We start from the raw sequence: 14,393 nt of genomic DNA, 5'->3' as shown, positions 1-14,393 counted from the left end.
ATGACGCCACGCGTCAGTCGACCCTTGTCGCCTCGCGTCAGTTGGATACTATTCCACAAACCGAACGTGACAACAAGCGCAAGGCTAGTGAACGTCATGCAGATGGGAATATTGAACAGCGCAAACGCATGCACGTCAGCGCTGACGCGTCTATACAGGAATGGCGCCTCTCTGAACAAGTCACTGCTGCGGCAGCTGATTTTCTTTTGGAGGAGGAGCCAGATGAGGTTTTCTCTCCGGATGAACCGTTGGACGAGATCTCGGAGGGAGAAGAGGATAAACCACCTCAACATTCAGTGGACCTCAAGAAGTTAATGCTAGTCTTTATGGAGTTATTCTCAGACCATTTTACTCCTGTAGACCCGCGTTCTCCGCCTTCGGAATTTATCCTTGGTAAAGCAGCAAGAGCGGCTATGTTCACGAAGATGGTACTCTCTCTCTCCTCTAAGAGGGCGTTAAAGTTAATTGGAGTGTGGGTGGATTTGAAGAAAGTCCTTGCCAAGACGTGTTTCGCTTTTCCTCCTGTCAGATTAACCTCCAAGTCTAGTGTTTGGTATGAGACAGGAGAAGTCTTAGGCTTGGGAATTCCTGCCTCTGCCTAGGGAGATTTTTCGAGCCTAGTAGACTCTTCACGTCGGCTAGCTTTGAGGAAGACTAAAGTGTGGTGGTCTATGTCTGAGTTTGACCATTTCTTGAAAGGCATGTTTAGGGCTTTCGAAGTGTTTAACTTTCTGGACTGGTCTCTGGGAGCCTTGGGGAGTTGGGGAGTTGGGGAGTAAGGTGTCGGAGATGAAGGGCACTGACACTAGTAGCCTCATTCAACTAAGGTCATGCATGGACAAGGCGGTTAGGGATGGTTCAAACGAATTGGCTGCCCGGTTCAAACGAATTGGCTGCCCTATTCACAGCCGGAGTTGTCAAGAAGAGGGCAACTATGTGTTCTTTCCTCTCCGTGGGGGTCACTCCTTTTCAGAGATCGGAGTTACTTTTTGCGCCACTGTCTTCTGCGCTATTCCCTCAAGAGTTGGTAAGGGAAGTTGCCGCTGCACTGACCCAGAAGGCCACCCATGATCTGGTTGCCAAGACGGCTAGGAAGGTGCTGCCTACTTCATTCCCTTCCCGTAGACCAAAGGAAGTTACTTTGTTTTCACAATCCGCTCAGCCCTTTCATGGTAAACCTGCCGGAAGGGGTAACTTCAGGCCTGACGGGAAGAAGTCCAAGAAAAGAGGAGCTAAATCCAGTCAAGGCAGAGTCTGACTGCCCTCTCCTTCAGACAGCAGTGAGGGCCAGGCTGAATTACGTCTGGCAGTCCTGGGAGAGAAGTGGAGCGGATCATTGGTCCTTTCTTGTTTTAAAGGAAGGATACAAAATCCCATTCTTCTCAAAACCTCCGTTAGCCACAGATCCTATGGATCTCTCGCCCAAATACAGGGAAGGACCAAAGAGGCAAGCCATGTGGTTTCAGATGTTTCTCTTGCTAGAGAAGGAAGCGATAGAGAGGGTGCGAGATTTAAAATCGCCAGAGTTTTAAAACCGTTTGTTCTTGGTCCCCAAGAGTTCGGGGGAATGGAGGCCAGTTCTGGATGTAAGTGCCCTCAACAGCTATGTCCAGAATTCGAAGTTCACCATGGAAACTCGGAAAAGCATGCTGGCAGCAGTAAGGAAGGGCGACTGGATGGTATCATTGGACCTCCAGGACGCTTACTTTCATGTCCCAATACATCCGAGTAGCAAACGTTATCTGAGGTTCGTGTACGGGAAGGAAGTCTTCCAGTTCCGGGCCTTATGTTTCAGTCTCAGCACAGCTCCTCTGGTATTCACGAAGATCATGCTGAATGTGGCGAGCATGCTACACTCAAGGGGCATCAGAGCCTCCCTGTACTTGGACGATTGGCTCATAAGAGCCCCCTTGGCGGATTGCTGTTTGAAGGATCTGCAGCTGACATTGAATTTGTCAAAGGAATTAGGACTCCTAGCGAGTTCAAAGAAGTCACAGCTGATTCCATCCCAGAAGATTCTTCCGGATCTCGAGGCAGCTCACATAACGCGTTCCTGTTGGATTGGTCACACATGGATGTGTATGCGTTCCCACCTTTCAAAATCCTGTACAAGGTGTTACAGAAGTTCGTGTCTCACGAGGGAACCAGGATGACCCTATTGGCTCCTTTCTGACCGTCAAGAAGTTGGTTCACAGAGGTACTGGAATGGGGATGGAGATTCAGAGTCGGACTTTTCAGGCTTTTCCGTCGCCTGCAAGGATTCAATCAGCCCTCCTAAAGCTTTGTCACTGGAAAAGTTTGTGTCACTGGGGAGGCTGCACTTGCGCCCCCTTCAATTTCATTCAATTATCATTGGAAGAAAGGGGACAGTCTCGACAGGGAAAGTATTCCCATTACAAATCCTTTAAGAACACACCTTCAGTGGTGGAACAACGTACACAGACTTCAGGAGGGCCTCTCATTGGAGCAAAAGAGCCCAGACCTCGTGTTGTTTTCCGACGCCTCAAACTCAGGGTGGGGAGCAACCTTAGGGAAGGCAGAGATCTCAGGTCTGTGGACAAAGGAGCAAGAAAACCTTCATATCAATCAGAAGGAGCTTTTAGCAGTGCATTTAGCCCTCAAAGGCTTCTAGAATCTAGTCCTAGGCAAAGTGGTACAGGTTAATGCCGACAGCACCATGGCTTTGGCTTATATAGCAAAGCAAGGCGGGACTCACTCGAAGTTTCTTTACGAGATAGGAAGACCTCTTCTCGTATGGGCGGAGGAAAGGAAAGTTACCTTATTGACACGATTTATTCAGGGAGTCAAGAACGTGAGTGCGGACAGACTCAGCAGGAGGAATCAAGTTCTCCCCACAGAGTGGACATTGCACCTAGACGTTTGCAAGAGACTGTGGCGGATGTGGGGTCGTCCTCTCGGAGACCTGTTTGCAACCTCGAAGACGAAAAGGCTGGAGACATATTGCTCGCCAGTTCCGGATCTCGAGGCAGCTCACATAACGCGTTCCTGTTGGATTGGTCACACATGGATGTGTATGCGTTCCCACCTTTCAAAATCCTGTACAAGGTGTTACAGAAGTTCGTGTCTCACGAGGGAACCAGGATGACCCTATTGGCTCCTTTCTGACCGTCAAGAAGTTGGTTCACAGAGGTACTGGAATGGATGGTGGACATTCCGAGAAGCCTACCATTAAGAGCAGATCTTCTCAAACAACCTCACTTGGCAAGAAGCTATCTAAACCTCCGAGCTCTACGCCTGACTGCCTTCAGACTATCGAAAAACTCGCAAGATGTAGAGGATTTTCGAAGGAGGCAGCCAAGGCTATTACAAGAGCAAGGAGGACTTCTACCATCAGGGTGTATCAGTCCAAGTGGGAGGTATTCGGAGAATGGTGTAGAGCTAACTCGGTTTCTTCATCCAGTACCTCTATAGCACAGATTGCCGATTTCTTCTTTGATCTTAGAAATAAGCATAACTTTTTCTCCTCGACCATCAAGGGGTACAGATGTATGCTGGCAGCTGTTTTCAGACACAGAGATTTGGATCTCCAACAATAAAGACCTGCAAGATCTTCTTAGGTCTTTTGAAACTTCTGAGAGACGACAACAAGAATCGCCTGCCTGGAATTTGGATGTTGTTCTTAAATTCCTCATAAGTGACAGATTCGAGCCTTTGCACTCGGCCTCTTTTAAAGACTTACCCTTGACGGCTCTTTTCTTGGTTAGTTTGACGACAGCTAAGAGAGTCAGTGAGGTTCACGCTTTGAGCAAGAACATTGGTTTCCGAGATCGGAAAGCCAAATGCTCCTTGCAGCTTGATTTTCTGGCCAAGAATGAACGTCCTTCCCATCCATGGCCTAAGTCTTTTGAGATTGCTAATCTCTATGATGTTGCAGGCGAGGAGTTGGAGAAGGTGCTCTGCCCTGTTAGAGCACTAAGGTTCTATTTGGACAGAACAAAGAATTTAAGAGGCTCTTTGGTGTGCAGTTAAGAAGCCTACAGTACACTGCCTATGTTGAAAAACGCCTTATCCTTTTTTTATAAGGCTCTTGATTAGAGAGGCTCACACCCAGTGTGGTGAGGCGGACCTTAACGCACGAAGTTAGAGCCGTAGCTACTTCGGTGGCTTTTAAACAATATCGTTCTCTGCAAAGCATAATGGATACAACTTTTTGGAGTAGTAAATTTGTATTCGCATCCCATTATTTGAAACATGTCCAGACTCTTTATGAGGACTGCTACACCTTGGGTCCATTCATTGCGGCGAATGCAGTAGTAGGTGAAGGATCTACCACTACGCTCCCCTAATTCCTAGTACCCTATTCTCCCTCTTGGAACTTGTATAGTTTTTATGGTTGTATGTGGAGATTGGTCGACAGTCTTCCGCAATCCTTGATTTGGTCAGGTGGTCATTTTGTTCCTTGACAGCGCCCGGAACAAGGGTATTAGTTGAGGTCCTGTCAAGTTATAGGTTATGGCACCGTTTGACAGTTCCTGGAGATCGTCAGCCCTCTGGGTGGACCGCTGGATCTCCTAAAGATAGCAGACAGAATGAGGCAGAGAACCATTGCAATCAGCTTCCTTATCAGGTACGAACCTCTTAAGTTTATATTTGACTCTTAAGTGAATTTCCAATTACGTTGCTGTCTCTGACCCACCACCAAGGGTGTCAATCAGCCATTCTTATAAAACCAGTGGGTAAGTTTTATGTTTAAAAATGATATTTTCATAATAAGATAAATTTTTGAACATACTTACCCGCTGGTTATATAAGTTATAATCCCACCCTCCTCACCTCTAGAAACCAAGGGGCATGGAAGGTCTGAATTGGTTGGAATAGTTCGGCCTGTCTACCGCGAGGGCGCTAGTATACACCTGGAATATCTGCGATTGCCGTGAGATTTTGAATTTCTGCCGGGCGTCCAGGGACTTTAGCCATTCTGATATAACCAGCGGGTAAGTATGTTCAAAAATTTATTGTATTATGAAAATATATTTCACTGTGAAGCAGGAACTAAAAATTATACACTGTAAAGAATCAATACTCAACTTTTCAGAGGCGAAAGAAGCTGGAGAATGCTTAATAAATCCTCAAAATCGATCAAAAACGTTAGATCAACAGGGCACACCACCGTGCGAATTCGCTACAAAAATAGGAATAACTGCCATCTTGGATATGGTGCCATCTAGATACTCAATAGTAATATGGGAGAAAGGGTAACCTTGATAACGGCTCCCCTTCTTTTTGCCACTCTTCCCCCTCGAGGCGAAAACGCTATTCAGGGTGAAGATTGCTATGTATCGTATCAAGATATACGTCCCCTCAATTATGCGATATCCTTAAGAGAAATTTTAAGAATATTCGCGCCCGGAGTTAGAATTCTGGAGACCTAAAGGTAAATTCTCTGGATATATCACTGTAGTCAAATATCCCTTAGGAAGCTACTTATAGGAACCTTCCATCAGAACGACATGGCTTGAGCCCAAAAAATAAACTGTCCAAATGCTGAAGTATCTGCTTTCCTTCGCCTTTTTACTAAATGTCAAGCTTCCTAAAAGTAAAAATGCCATTCATTATATATATATATATATATATATATATATATATATATATATATATATATATATATATATATATATGTGTGTGTGTGTGTGTGTGTGTGTGTATACACACATATATATATATACACACACACACACATATATATATATATATATATATATATATATATATATATATATATATATATATATATATATATATATATATATATATATATATATATAAATATACATATATATATATATATAAATTTATATATATATATATATATATATATATATATATATATATATATATATATATATATATATATATATATATGTGTGTGTGTGTGTGTGTGTGTGTGTGTGTACACATATATATACACACACACACACACACATATATATATATATATATATATATATATATATATATATATATATATATATATATATATATATATATATATATATATATATATATATATATATATATATATATATATATATATACTGTATATATATATATATATATATATATATATATATATATATATATATATATATATATATATATATATATATATATATATATATATATATATGTATATATATATATATGTATATATATATATATATATATATATATATATATATATATATATATATATATATATATATATATATATATATATATATATATATAGTCAAACCTCCAGCTACAAAAGAATCGAGTTACTAAATTTTCACTTTACAAAAGGATATGCGAAGAATTTTTCGACTCAGATCACGAAAAATGTTTTGGACAACAAAAGATGGTATGGAGCGGGAGCCCTACTGTATCCAAAACGGATTTTAAGATTCACTTGCTGCCAGCCTATAAATTTGCTACCATCCTCCTGCATTCCCATTGGTTATCTCCCTACTCGGATACTAATTACCACCATAAGATCCTGCTCTCCTATTGGTCGGCATCTACTGTATTGTATCCCATCCTGCATCTACGTATCGGCGTTCCTATGTCTTCTCGTTCCGGCAACAGTATCGTACGCATTGACTTTGTGATTTCACTTTTGTAACAATTTTACAGTACGTACTGGTATCGTGTGCAATACTTACGATAGTATATCATTAGCCATGGTTCCCAAGAAAGTCGCTGCTGTCAAGGGAATGAAGAGGATGATGATTTCCATGGAGACGAAGATGGAAATAATCAGGAAATACGAGGCTGGCATGCGGTTAAGTGTGCTCAGGAATATTCTAAGAAGTAGGCAGAAACAAGCTTCTTTGGATAAATATTTAAGTAAGAGGCCTTTGGTGGAAGCAGAGAAATGAAAGAAAATGGCATTGGTGAAGAAAATCCGTAATTTAATTAGATTTAGAAAATAGGAAACGTTAAGTAAAGAAAAAAGAAAATAGAAAGGAAAAAAAATATTTCAAGTTTATTAATATTCCCTGCCATTTGTAGATGCGTTTCCTAAATTTAAGTGTTAATGTTTTCTGTCATTTATAATTCTGTTTTGTAAAGTTAAGTGTTCATGTTTTCTGTCATTTATAAATCTGTTTTGTAAAGTTAAGTGTTTACGTTTTTTTCCAGTTGTACGTAAACGTTTTCCGCCGTTTTCATCCTCCTCTACCGCTCCACACTTCGCTCTCGGACATCGCCTCACTCCAAAGGTAAGGTTCCACATTGTTACTATTTTTACTTTTTTCTCTAATTAAGCCCTTCTTTTTCAGATTACACATGTTACTTTATTATTAAATAATCAAAATACAGTAATTTTCATATATTTAGTACTGTTTAGTGGTGCATATCCTTTTTATAATCATTTAATGTGTTTTTCTAGGGTCTAGAACGAATTAGGCTTTGTTCCGTGACTGAATACAAACCACGCTATTTACATGGGGTGATTACTTCAACACAGCCGATGACGAGCCATAAAGTTTTAAACTAGCGGTGGGGTAGGGAGGGGTAGCTAGCTACCCCTCCCCCTCACACACACCGGAGAATACTCCACTTTACTTTTGGCTCGCATAGTGATCGGAGGTTTCCGCTCCTATGCTCTCTTGACGGCCATTATTGTTTTGTCTTTTAACTTACCTTTTCTTATACTGGATATATTTAAACATTTCTGATGTTTATATATATTTTTGTGTATAGAAAATGTAAGTATCCTTTGCTTTCGGTGTTGTGCGGTGTGTATTGTGTATGTCTGCTAGAGTTCGCTGGCTTAGGCCACCACGATCTTTCCGTGATCACGGCCTTGCACTTCTAGGCCACCATGGTTGCCTTTCGTGGAGTCCGGCCCTTCTCTTAAGGTCGCTCACCTCTTACTTCGTACTACGCCTACGATAGATTCTTAGAACCGAGTCGCTATTTCGTCTATTCTGTCTCTTATTATTTTTTACGAATAAAAATGTGTTTTAACTTTTCAGCTCAGGGCTTACGTCCCTTCGGGGGTCGGTGATCCTTGGAACATTCAAAGTCAGTTGTATAATTATCATGTTATAATTCTGTGTTGTTAACTTTAGTCCCCCCCCCCTCACCTGGGCATGCCGGGTGGGGGAGGGGGGCGCATACCTTCTTTCGTTCTTATGTTCTTTCCCTCGGGGTTTCTCTTTGGAGTTTCACCCGGGGAATTTTCTGTTAGATAATTATTCTGTTTTATTTTCCAGTTTACGATGCTGTTTCTTCGTGCCTGTTGTGTGTGCCTTCGAAACAGAGCTGTCCTGTTTATCCTAGGGAGTCGGCTTCGCCGCCGTCTCAGGCATTCGTCAGGGGCGTTCCCTTCTCATAGAGGTTCCCCCGTGATTATTGCCAGCTCATTTTTGCATCCTAGAACGATAAGGAGGTTCGCCTCCAGGGTAGTTAGTTAACTTCCCTTTTACTTTTCCTTGGTCCTTGGCGGTTATACTCTTGGGGCTGAGCGACTGCCCTTGTGACTTGCTCAAGGGGCTGACCGGTTGCAAGGCTAGATCATGGTATTAGCGACTATGCTCTCGGAGCTGAGCGGTCGCTTCTGTAGCTATGCTCAAGGGGCTGAGCAGCTGCAGGATCAGTCCGGCCCTCTCTCGTTCACGAGGGAGGCCGCACTAAGGGCTTCTCCTCAGAGAATCGCTCCTTTTGTCTCTTCTACGAAGTGTTCCCTCCCGTTCGCGTGAGAGGACACTCACAGAGACTCCTCTTCGGAGGATTGTTCCTGTTTACGTCTGCTGATCTCATGGCCTTTCGGGGCTCCTTCACGTCTCTTCTACGAAGTGCTCACCTCTCTCGTTCGCGAGAGAGACCACTCATAGAGACTCCTCTTCGGAGGATTGTTCCTGTCATCAACAGCTTGCTGTTCAGTCGCTAGCACTTGAGTGTTAGTGTCAGGGAAACTTTGGTTTCTCTTTTTCCCTGACCCTTCAGGGTCTCGGATCTTAGTTACGCAGTTCCCTCGGGCTCTCATAACTTTAGTCACTTCTACGCTTCGGTGTTTAGTGACGGAGAAACTTCGGTTTCTCGTTGCTTTGACCCGTCGGGGTCTTGCAACTATCCCCTCGGGGCCTCGCTACTCAGGCTTCGTTAGACCCTTGGTCTCTCGTCCCTCAGTGTTCCTGTTGCCTGGTGTATCTCTTCCTGACTGCAGACGCGCCTTGGCGCCCACGCCCCCGTTATCTAACGGGCTCCTCCCTTCGGGGCAGGAGAGACTTTCTCACACCTTGAGTAAGTCCCTTAAGTACCAGGTATCACCTGCGCGCCAACGTTCCCTTACGCGCTAGCGCTCTACTTCTGTTCCTGCTGTTCCTGAGACTGCCTTAGAGACTCCCTGTTCCAGTATTCAGTTAGGCTGCTACCAACGTTTCCTGCGCATTTGCGCACATCGTTGGGGTTCCTGAGATAGCGCACTGGCGCTCACCAGCGGTTCAGCCTACGGTGTCTCTAAGTCTCTTCTACGAAGGCCACCTCTCCCGTTCGCGGGAAAGGTACCTCACAGAGACCACTCCTCGGAGTATTTAGCAGTCATTCAGTTGATCGTTGGCACTGAAGTAGACCTCCTGGTCCTCTTCAGGGGATGCTCTCTCTTTTAGGGACACATCCCAGTTCCTGATCTACGAGTTAGCGATCCTTCAACCATTTCCGAAGATCTTCTGTTGTGCAGGAGCCTACGATCTTCACTCACGCATAAGCGCTGAAGACCGCTCGCGTGCGGGATTATTTCCCGCCCGCGACCTCGCGGTCGTCGACGGTTTAGCCGACGATCTTCTGTTCGCGCTAACGCATAAGCATTGATGATCGCCCACGCACGGGATGGTTTCCCGCGCGCGATCTCGCGATCGTCGAGGGACGCGCGATCATCAACGATCGTTAGTCGACGATCTTGTGTTCCCGCTAACGCGTAAGCGTTGATGATCGCCCGCTCGCGGGATAGTTTCTCGTGCACGACCTTCAAGGCCCTTCCACTCGCGATTGTCATCCCGGCAACAGTCGTTAGCCGGCGATCTTCGGATCCAGTGCTAGGCGCGCAAGCACTGACGATCTTCTTAGTGTGCGTAAGCACCGAGGATCGGTCTGTGCGCGGGATGGTTTCCCGCGCGCGGTTTTCCACACGCGATCATCGACGGCCGTTAGCCGGCGATCTTCGTATCCGGCGCTAAGCGGAAACGCTGACGATCTTCGGATTCGGCGCTAAGCGGAAGCGCCGACGATCTTCTTAGTACGCTTAGGCTCCGATGATCGTTCTGTGCGCGGGATGGTTTCCCACGCACGACAACGAGGCCATCCGCGTGTGGTTCTCCGCACGCGATCGCCGACGGCCGCTCGCCACCGATTTTCGGATTCGGCGCTAGGCGCGCGTGCGCCGATGATCTTCACAGTACGCGTGAGCGCCGAAGATTGTTCCGTTCGCGGGATAGTTTCCCGCGCGCGACCATTGAGGCTCACGCAATCATCGCACGGATCGTCCGCGCGCGGTTTCCCGCTTGCGATTGTTGTAGATCGTCCGCGCGGGCACCGAGGTTCCTGCTCGTGATCACCGACTATCTTCTCTCGCGCGAGCTCCGACAATCGTCGCTTACGTGTGAGGGTTGGAAATCGTCCGGGCTCGCGCGAATCGCCGACGATCGCCTTATATAGTTGGAGATCATTCGCACGCGAGCACTATGGGTCCCCGCCCACTGTCCCCTACGGTTTTCTCTCGCGCTAGCGCCGACGATCTTACTCGCGTAAGCACTGAAGATCGTCAGCATTTCTTCTGCGTTATTCTTCCGCGCGTGGGATGGTTCCCCATATGCAATCGCCGTCGGCGCTAGCACCGGCGATCCTTTTTCGCCGAGATCGTTCGCGCGTGGGATGGTTTCCCTCGCCCACGATCTTTCACGCGCAAGCGCCAGCGCCAGCGATTTTCATACGCGCGGAGACGCGGAGATCGTTCACGCAGTCGCCGATACGCCCACGCTTACACGGGTTCGCGGGCATGCAGGCGTGGTTATCTGCTACACATGCTTTATTCACGCGCTACCCAGATCTGTGCTTTTCGCGTGATCGGCGCACCGTTCTCCGACACGATCGCGCCCTGTTTACATCAGGGCTTATGGCAGTCAGGCCACCTCCGTGTTTCCCTCCCCTGCAGCGCAGAGCAGCGCAGAGCAGCGCCCTCTCCGGAGGGGGAGGAGGTTTCCGGACAGGTCAAAGGTCTCTTCTCCCTTCACTGCAGTTTCTCTACGGGCGAACCCTCATGTGTCATCTCCCCAAGAGGATCGAACGATCCTCTTCCCTCCAGAGGGACTCCCTGTCAGCGCAAGGATTGGTCGTCGTCAGAGTGCTCAAACAGGCGATGAGCCTGTGCCTTCTGACTAGGGTCACTAATCAGTAGCAGCTTCCTCTCCCCCTGAAGGGGGTGAGAGGAATCCATGGCATGGTATCTTCCCCAAGGACTATCCTGTCCCTTCGCGAGTCCTTACGCAGGCGATGAGCCCTCCTCAGTCTCCATCTCCCGATCTTCGGTGCTTACGCGAGTAAGAAGATCGTCGGCGCTAGCGTGAGAGAAAACCGTAGGGGACAGTGGGCGGGGACCCATAGTGCCCGCGTGCGAATGATCTCCAACTATGTAAGGCGATCGTCGGCGATTTCCAAGTCCCTACGCAGGCGATGAGCCCTCCTCAGTGTCCATCTCCCCTCCCCCACGGATGAGCTTTGCCCATCCCCAGGAGGGACGGAAGACCCGGTCCTCTCCCCCTTCGCTCCATAGGGAGAATCTCCGCCTCTTCCTGAGGGTCCTATCGTGCAGAGGGGGTGAAGCCTTACATCCTTCTTCGCTGGGGTCCTGTTTCCCTCCTAGGAGGGATCCTGAGGCCCTGTCTTCCACAAGGATCCGACAGGATCCAGTTGGACCCTTGGGGCATGTCTACGAGTCTCCTAGGAAGAGCCTCCGGGAATGGGAGACCTTGCTGCCATTCTGGCAGGTTCTGGCCCTCAGGAGAAATCTCAAGGGGATCCCAGATTCAGAGATTCCTCTTCGGTAAGGGAAGGATTCGGTCCTGGACCGAGTTCTACTCACCCAAGGGCTCCCTTACGCCAGTGCAGCTTGCCCTGGTCTCAGGGAATGGAGAGTGCCAAAGACTAGGCCAAGGGCCAGCTCTCCGAACTTGTCTCCTTCAACAGTCCCGGTTGGTTTCGAGCCCCTCCTTCCTCCATGGGTAGGGATCGGTGAGGGGACGGGTCCTCCGGGCGGAAGTCCAGTCCATGTCGGAGAGGCGCCCCCTCCAAGAGGTGGCCAATGGGTTTCAGGGCTTCCGTAGTTGCCTCCTTCCCTCCTCGACTCTGTACAGGGTTGTCAAACAGTCTCTGTCCAGCATAGCGACAGCAGATGCGGTCAGCTTTGCGGTGTGACCACAAGTCTTCATGGGTACACTGGTCCGGTAGGTCTCGTACTTCTGGTCCTGGTTCACCCATCTTCAAGGAAGTACTTTGGAGTTTGCCTGGAAGGCGGGTATACCAGTTCAAGGGCTGTGCTTCGGCCTCTCCACGGCACCTCAACAGTTCTCCGATACTTCCTCTCGGATCTCTTCACGGGCGCTCAGCATTGGCATCCAGCCACTCCGTTCCTGGGTGGCTGGCCGATCCTGGCAGACTCGAAGGCTTCCTTTCTTCGTCATTCGGACAAACTCCTCGGACTTTACCAAGTTCTAAAGATCATGGTGGTCCTCGAGGAATCCTCCCCGCAGCCCTCTCAGAGTCTGGTATACCAAGCCTGCTCTTAGGCTCCTATCTCCCGTAGCCTTCCCTTTAGACGTCAGGGTACCAAGGCAGAGGAAGGTCGCGAGACCTTTCCTCACACGAGAAGACCCTCCAACCCAAGGTTGTTACGTCTCCCCTCCCTGGCCCGTCTGGTTTCCAACAGTCGCCTCAGGATGAGTTCTCTTCAGTGGCGACTCAGGGCGTGGGGGAGTCGGGGGCGCGTCTCCCCAGACGCCGAGACCCCTAGGGGACAACCGGTACAGACGAACCCATAGGGGTGGGAAGCTGACGAGGGCCTACAAGAGGGAGTGGTCCTTCTCGTCCTTCCCCCTGACTTGATGATGTTTTCGGACGCGTCAAAGAAAAGGGGGGGGGGGCCCACGTTCTGATCCACGGGTCCTCAGGCCGGGGGTCAGAATCAGGAAGAACCTTCTCTAGTCCTACTAGAGACGGAAACTGTGTTTCTGGCTCTTCAGTAGCTCCACCTAGCCTGGCGAACTACTCTGTGGTTATGAGGAACAACAACACCACAGTGATGGTTTTCTGGCCCAGACAAGGAGGTACTTTTCAGTACAACCATCCCATCCTGCGGTAGAGATACCGGGATGGTCCGAGTCCCCCTCGGTCTCCTTGGCAGCTCGCTTGATTCCAGGCAAAGGAATGGGCTCGCCGACAGTCTGAGCAGTGTGTCACGGACACCACATTCCGAGTGGTCTTTGGATCCTCAAGTAGCCTACAAGTCCTGCCTCGGTGGGGCTCCCTCAGTGGACCGGTTCGCTACAGCACTGAGCTGCAAGCTCCCGCTGTACTGCTCCCCGGTCACAGATCCCAAGGCCCTCTGGTAGGAGGCCTTCCAGCAACGGTGGGACACCATCGATGTGTTGCCTCCGTAGCTTGCTCCTCTTCCCGCCGGGAGTCTATCCCGCACCACCTCAAAGAGAGAGGATTTTCGCAAAAAGTGGCGAAAAGGAGGCATGGACACCTGCGCAAGTCTTCTGCAAGTAGTCTCCCAGTTGATAGGGCGAGTTTTTCTTCGTCATCGTGACAAGCTCCTCGGACTTTACCAAGTTCTAAAGATCATGGTGGTCCTCGAGAAGTCCTCCCCGCAGCCCTCTCAGAGTCTGGTATACCGAGCCTGCTCTTAGGCTCCTATCTCCCGTAGCCTTCCCTTCAGACGTCAGGGTACCAAGGCAGAGGAAGGTCGCGAGACCTTTCCTCACACGAGAAGACCCTCCAACCCAAGGTTGTTACGTCTCCCCTCCCTGGCCCGTCTGGTTTCCACAGTCGCCCCAGTCGGGGAGAGGGCATCCCTCCACACGTTGTCGCTTCCAGCATAGCGGAGCCCCTAGTGGGATTGCGGGATAAGTGTGCCTTTCAGTTTCGACTGTGAAAGGCTATCTCTCAGCCTTAAGGCTTGCCTCCTGGCTCTAGGGACAAACATTTCTCCCCCCCGCTGGAGCTCTTCCTTCGTATGCGAAGCCTTGTCCTCTCGTGCCCTCAGTCGAAGGTGAGACCTCCTCCTTGGAACGTGGTTCGAGTCCTCGAGTCTCTAAAGAGACCCCCCTGACGAACCACTACGTAGTCCCCAGACCACCACCTTTCTGGGTAGACAGTGTTCCTGCTAGCCTATC

General features: G+C 48.3%; 1 long non-coding RNA gene across 1 annotated transcript in view; it reads left to right on the top strand.

Annotated features, from left to right (window-relative positions):
• The window catches only part of LOC137632838 (uncharacterized), a 484,672-nt gene that overhangs the window by 16,829 nt on the left and 453,450 nt on the right, over window positions 1-14,393 (top strand). The window contains exon 2 of the long non-coding RNA XR_011042130.1: window positions 7,141-7,220. This is a non-coding gene — a long non-coding RNA (uncharacterized lncRNA). The remainder of the gene's footprint in view (window positions 1-7,140; window positions 7,221-14,393) is intronic.

The sequence above is a fragment of the Palaemon carinicauda genome, chromosome 42 (assembly GCF_036898095.1).
Source record: "Palaemon carinicauda isolate YSFRI2023 chromosome 42, ASM3689809v2, whole genome shotgun sequence".
Taxonomy (NCBI): domain Eukaryota; kingdom Metazoa; phylum Arthropoda; class Malacostraca; order Decapoda; family Palaemonidae; genus Palaemon; species Palaemon carinicauda.
Note: the sequence above shows the minus strand (reverse complement) of the source record. Positions and strands in the feature narration are given on the sequence as shown.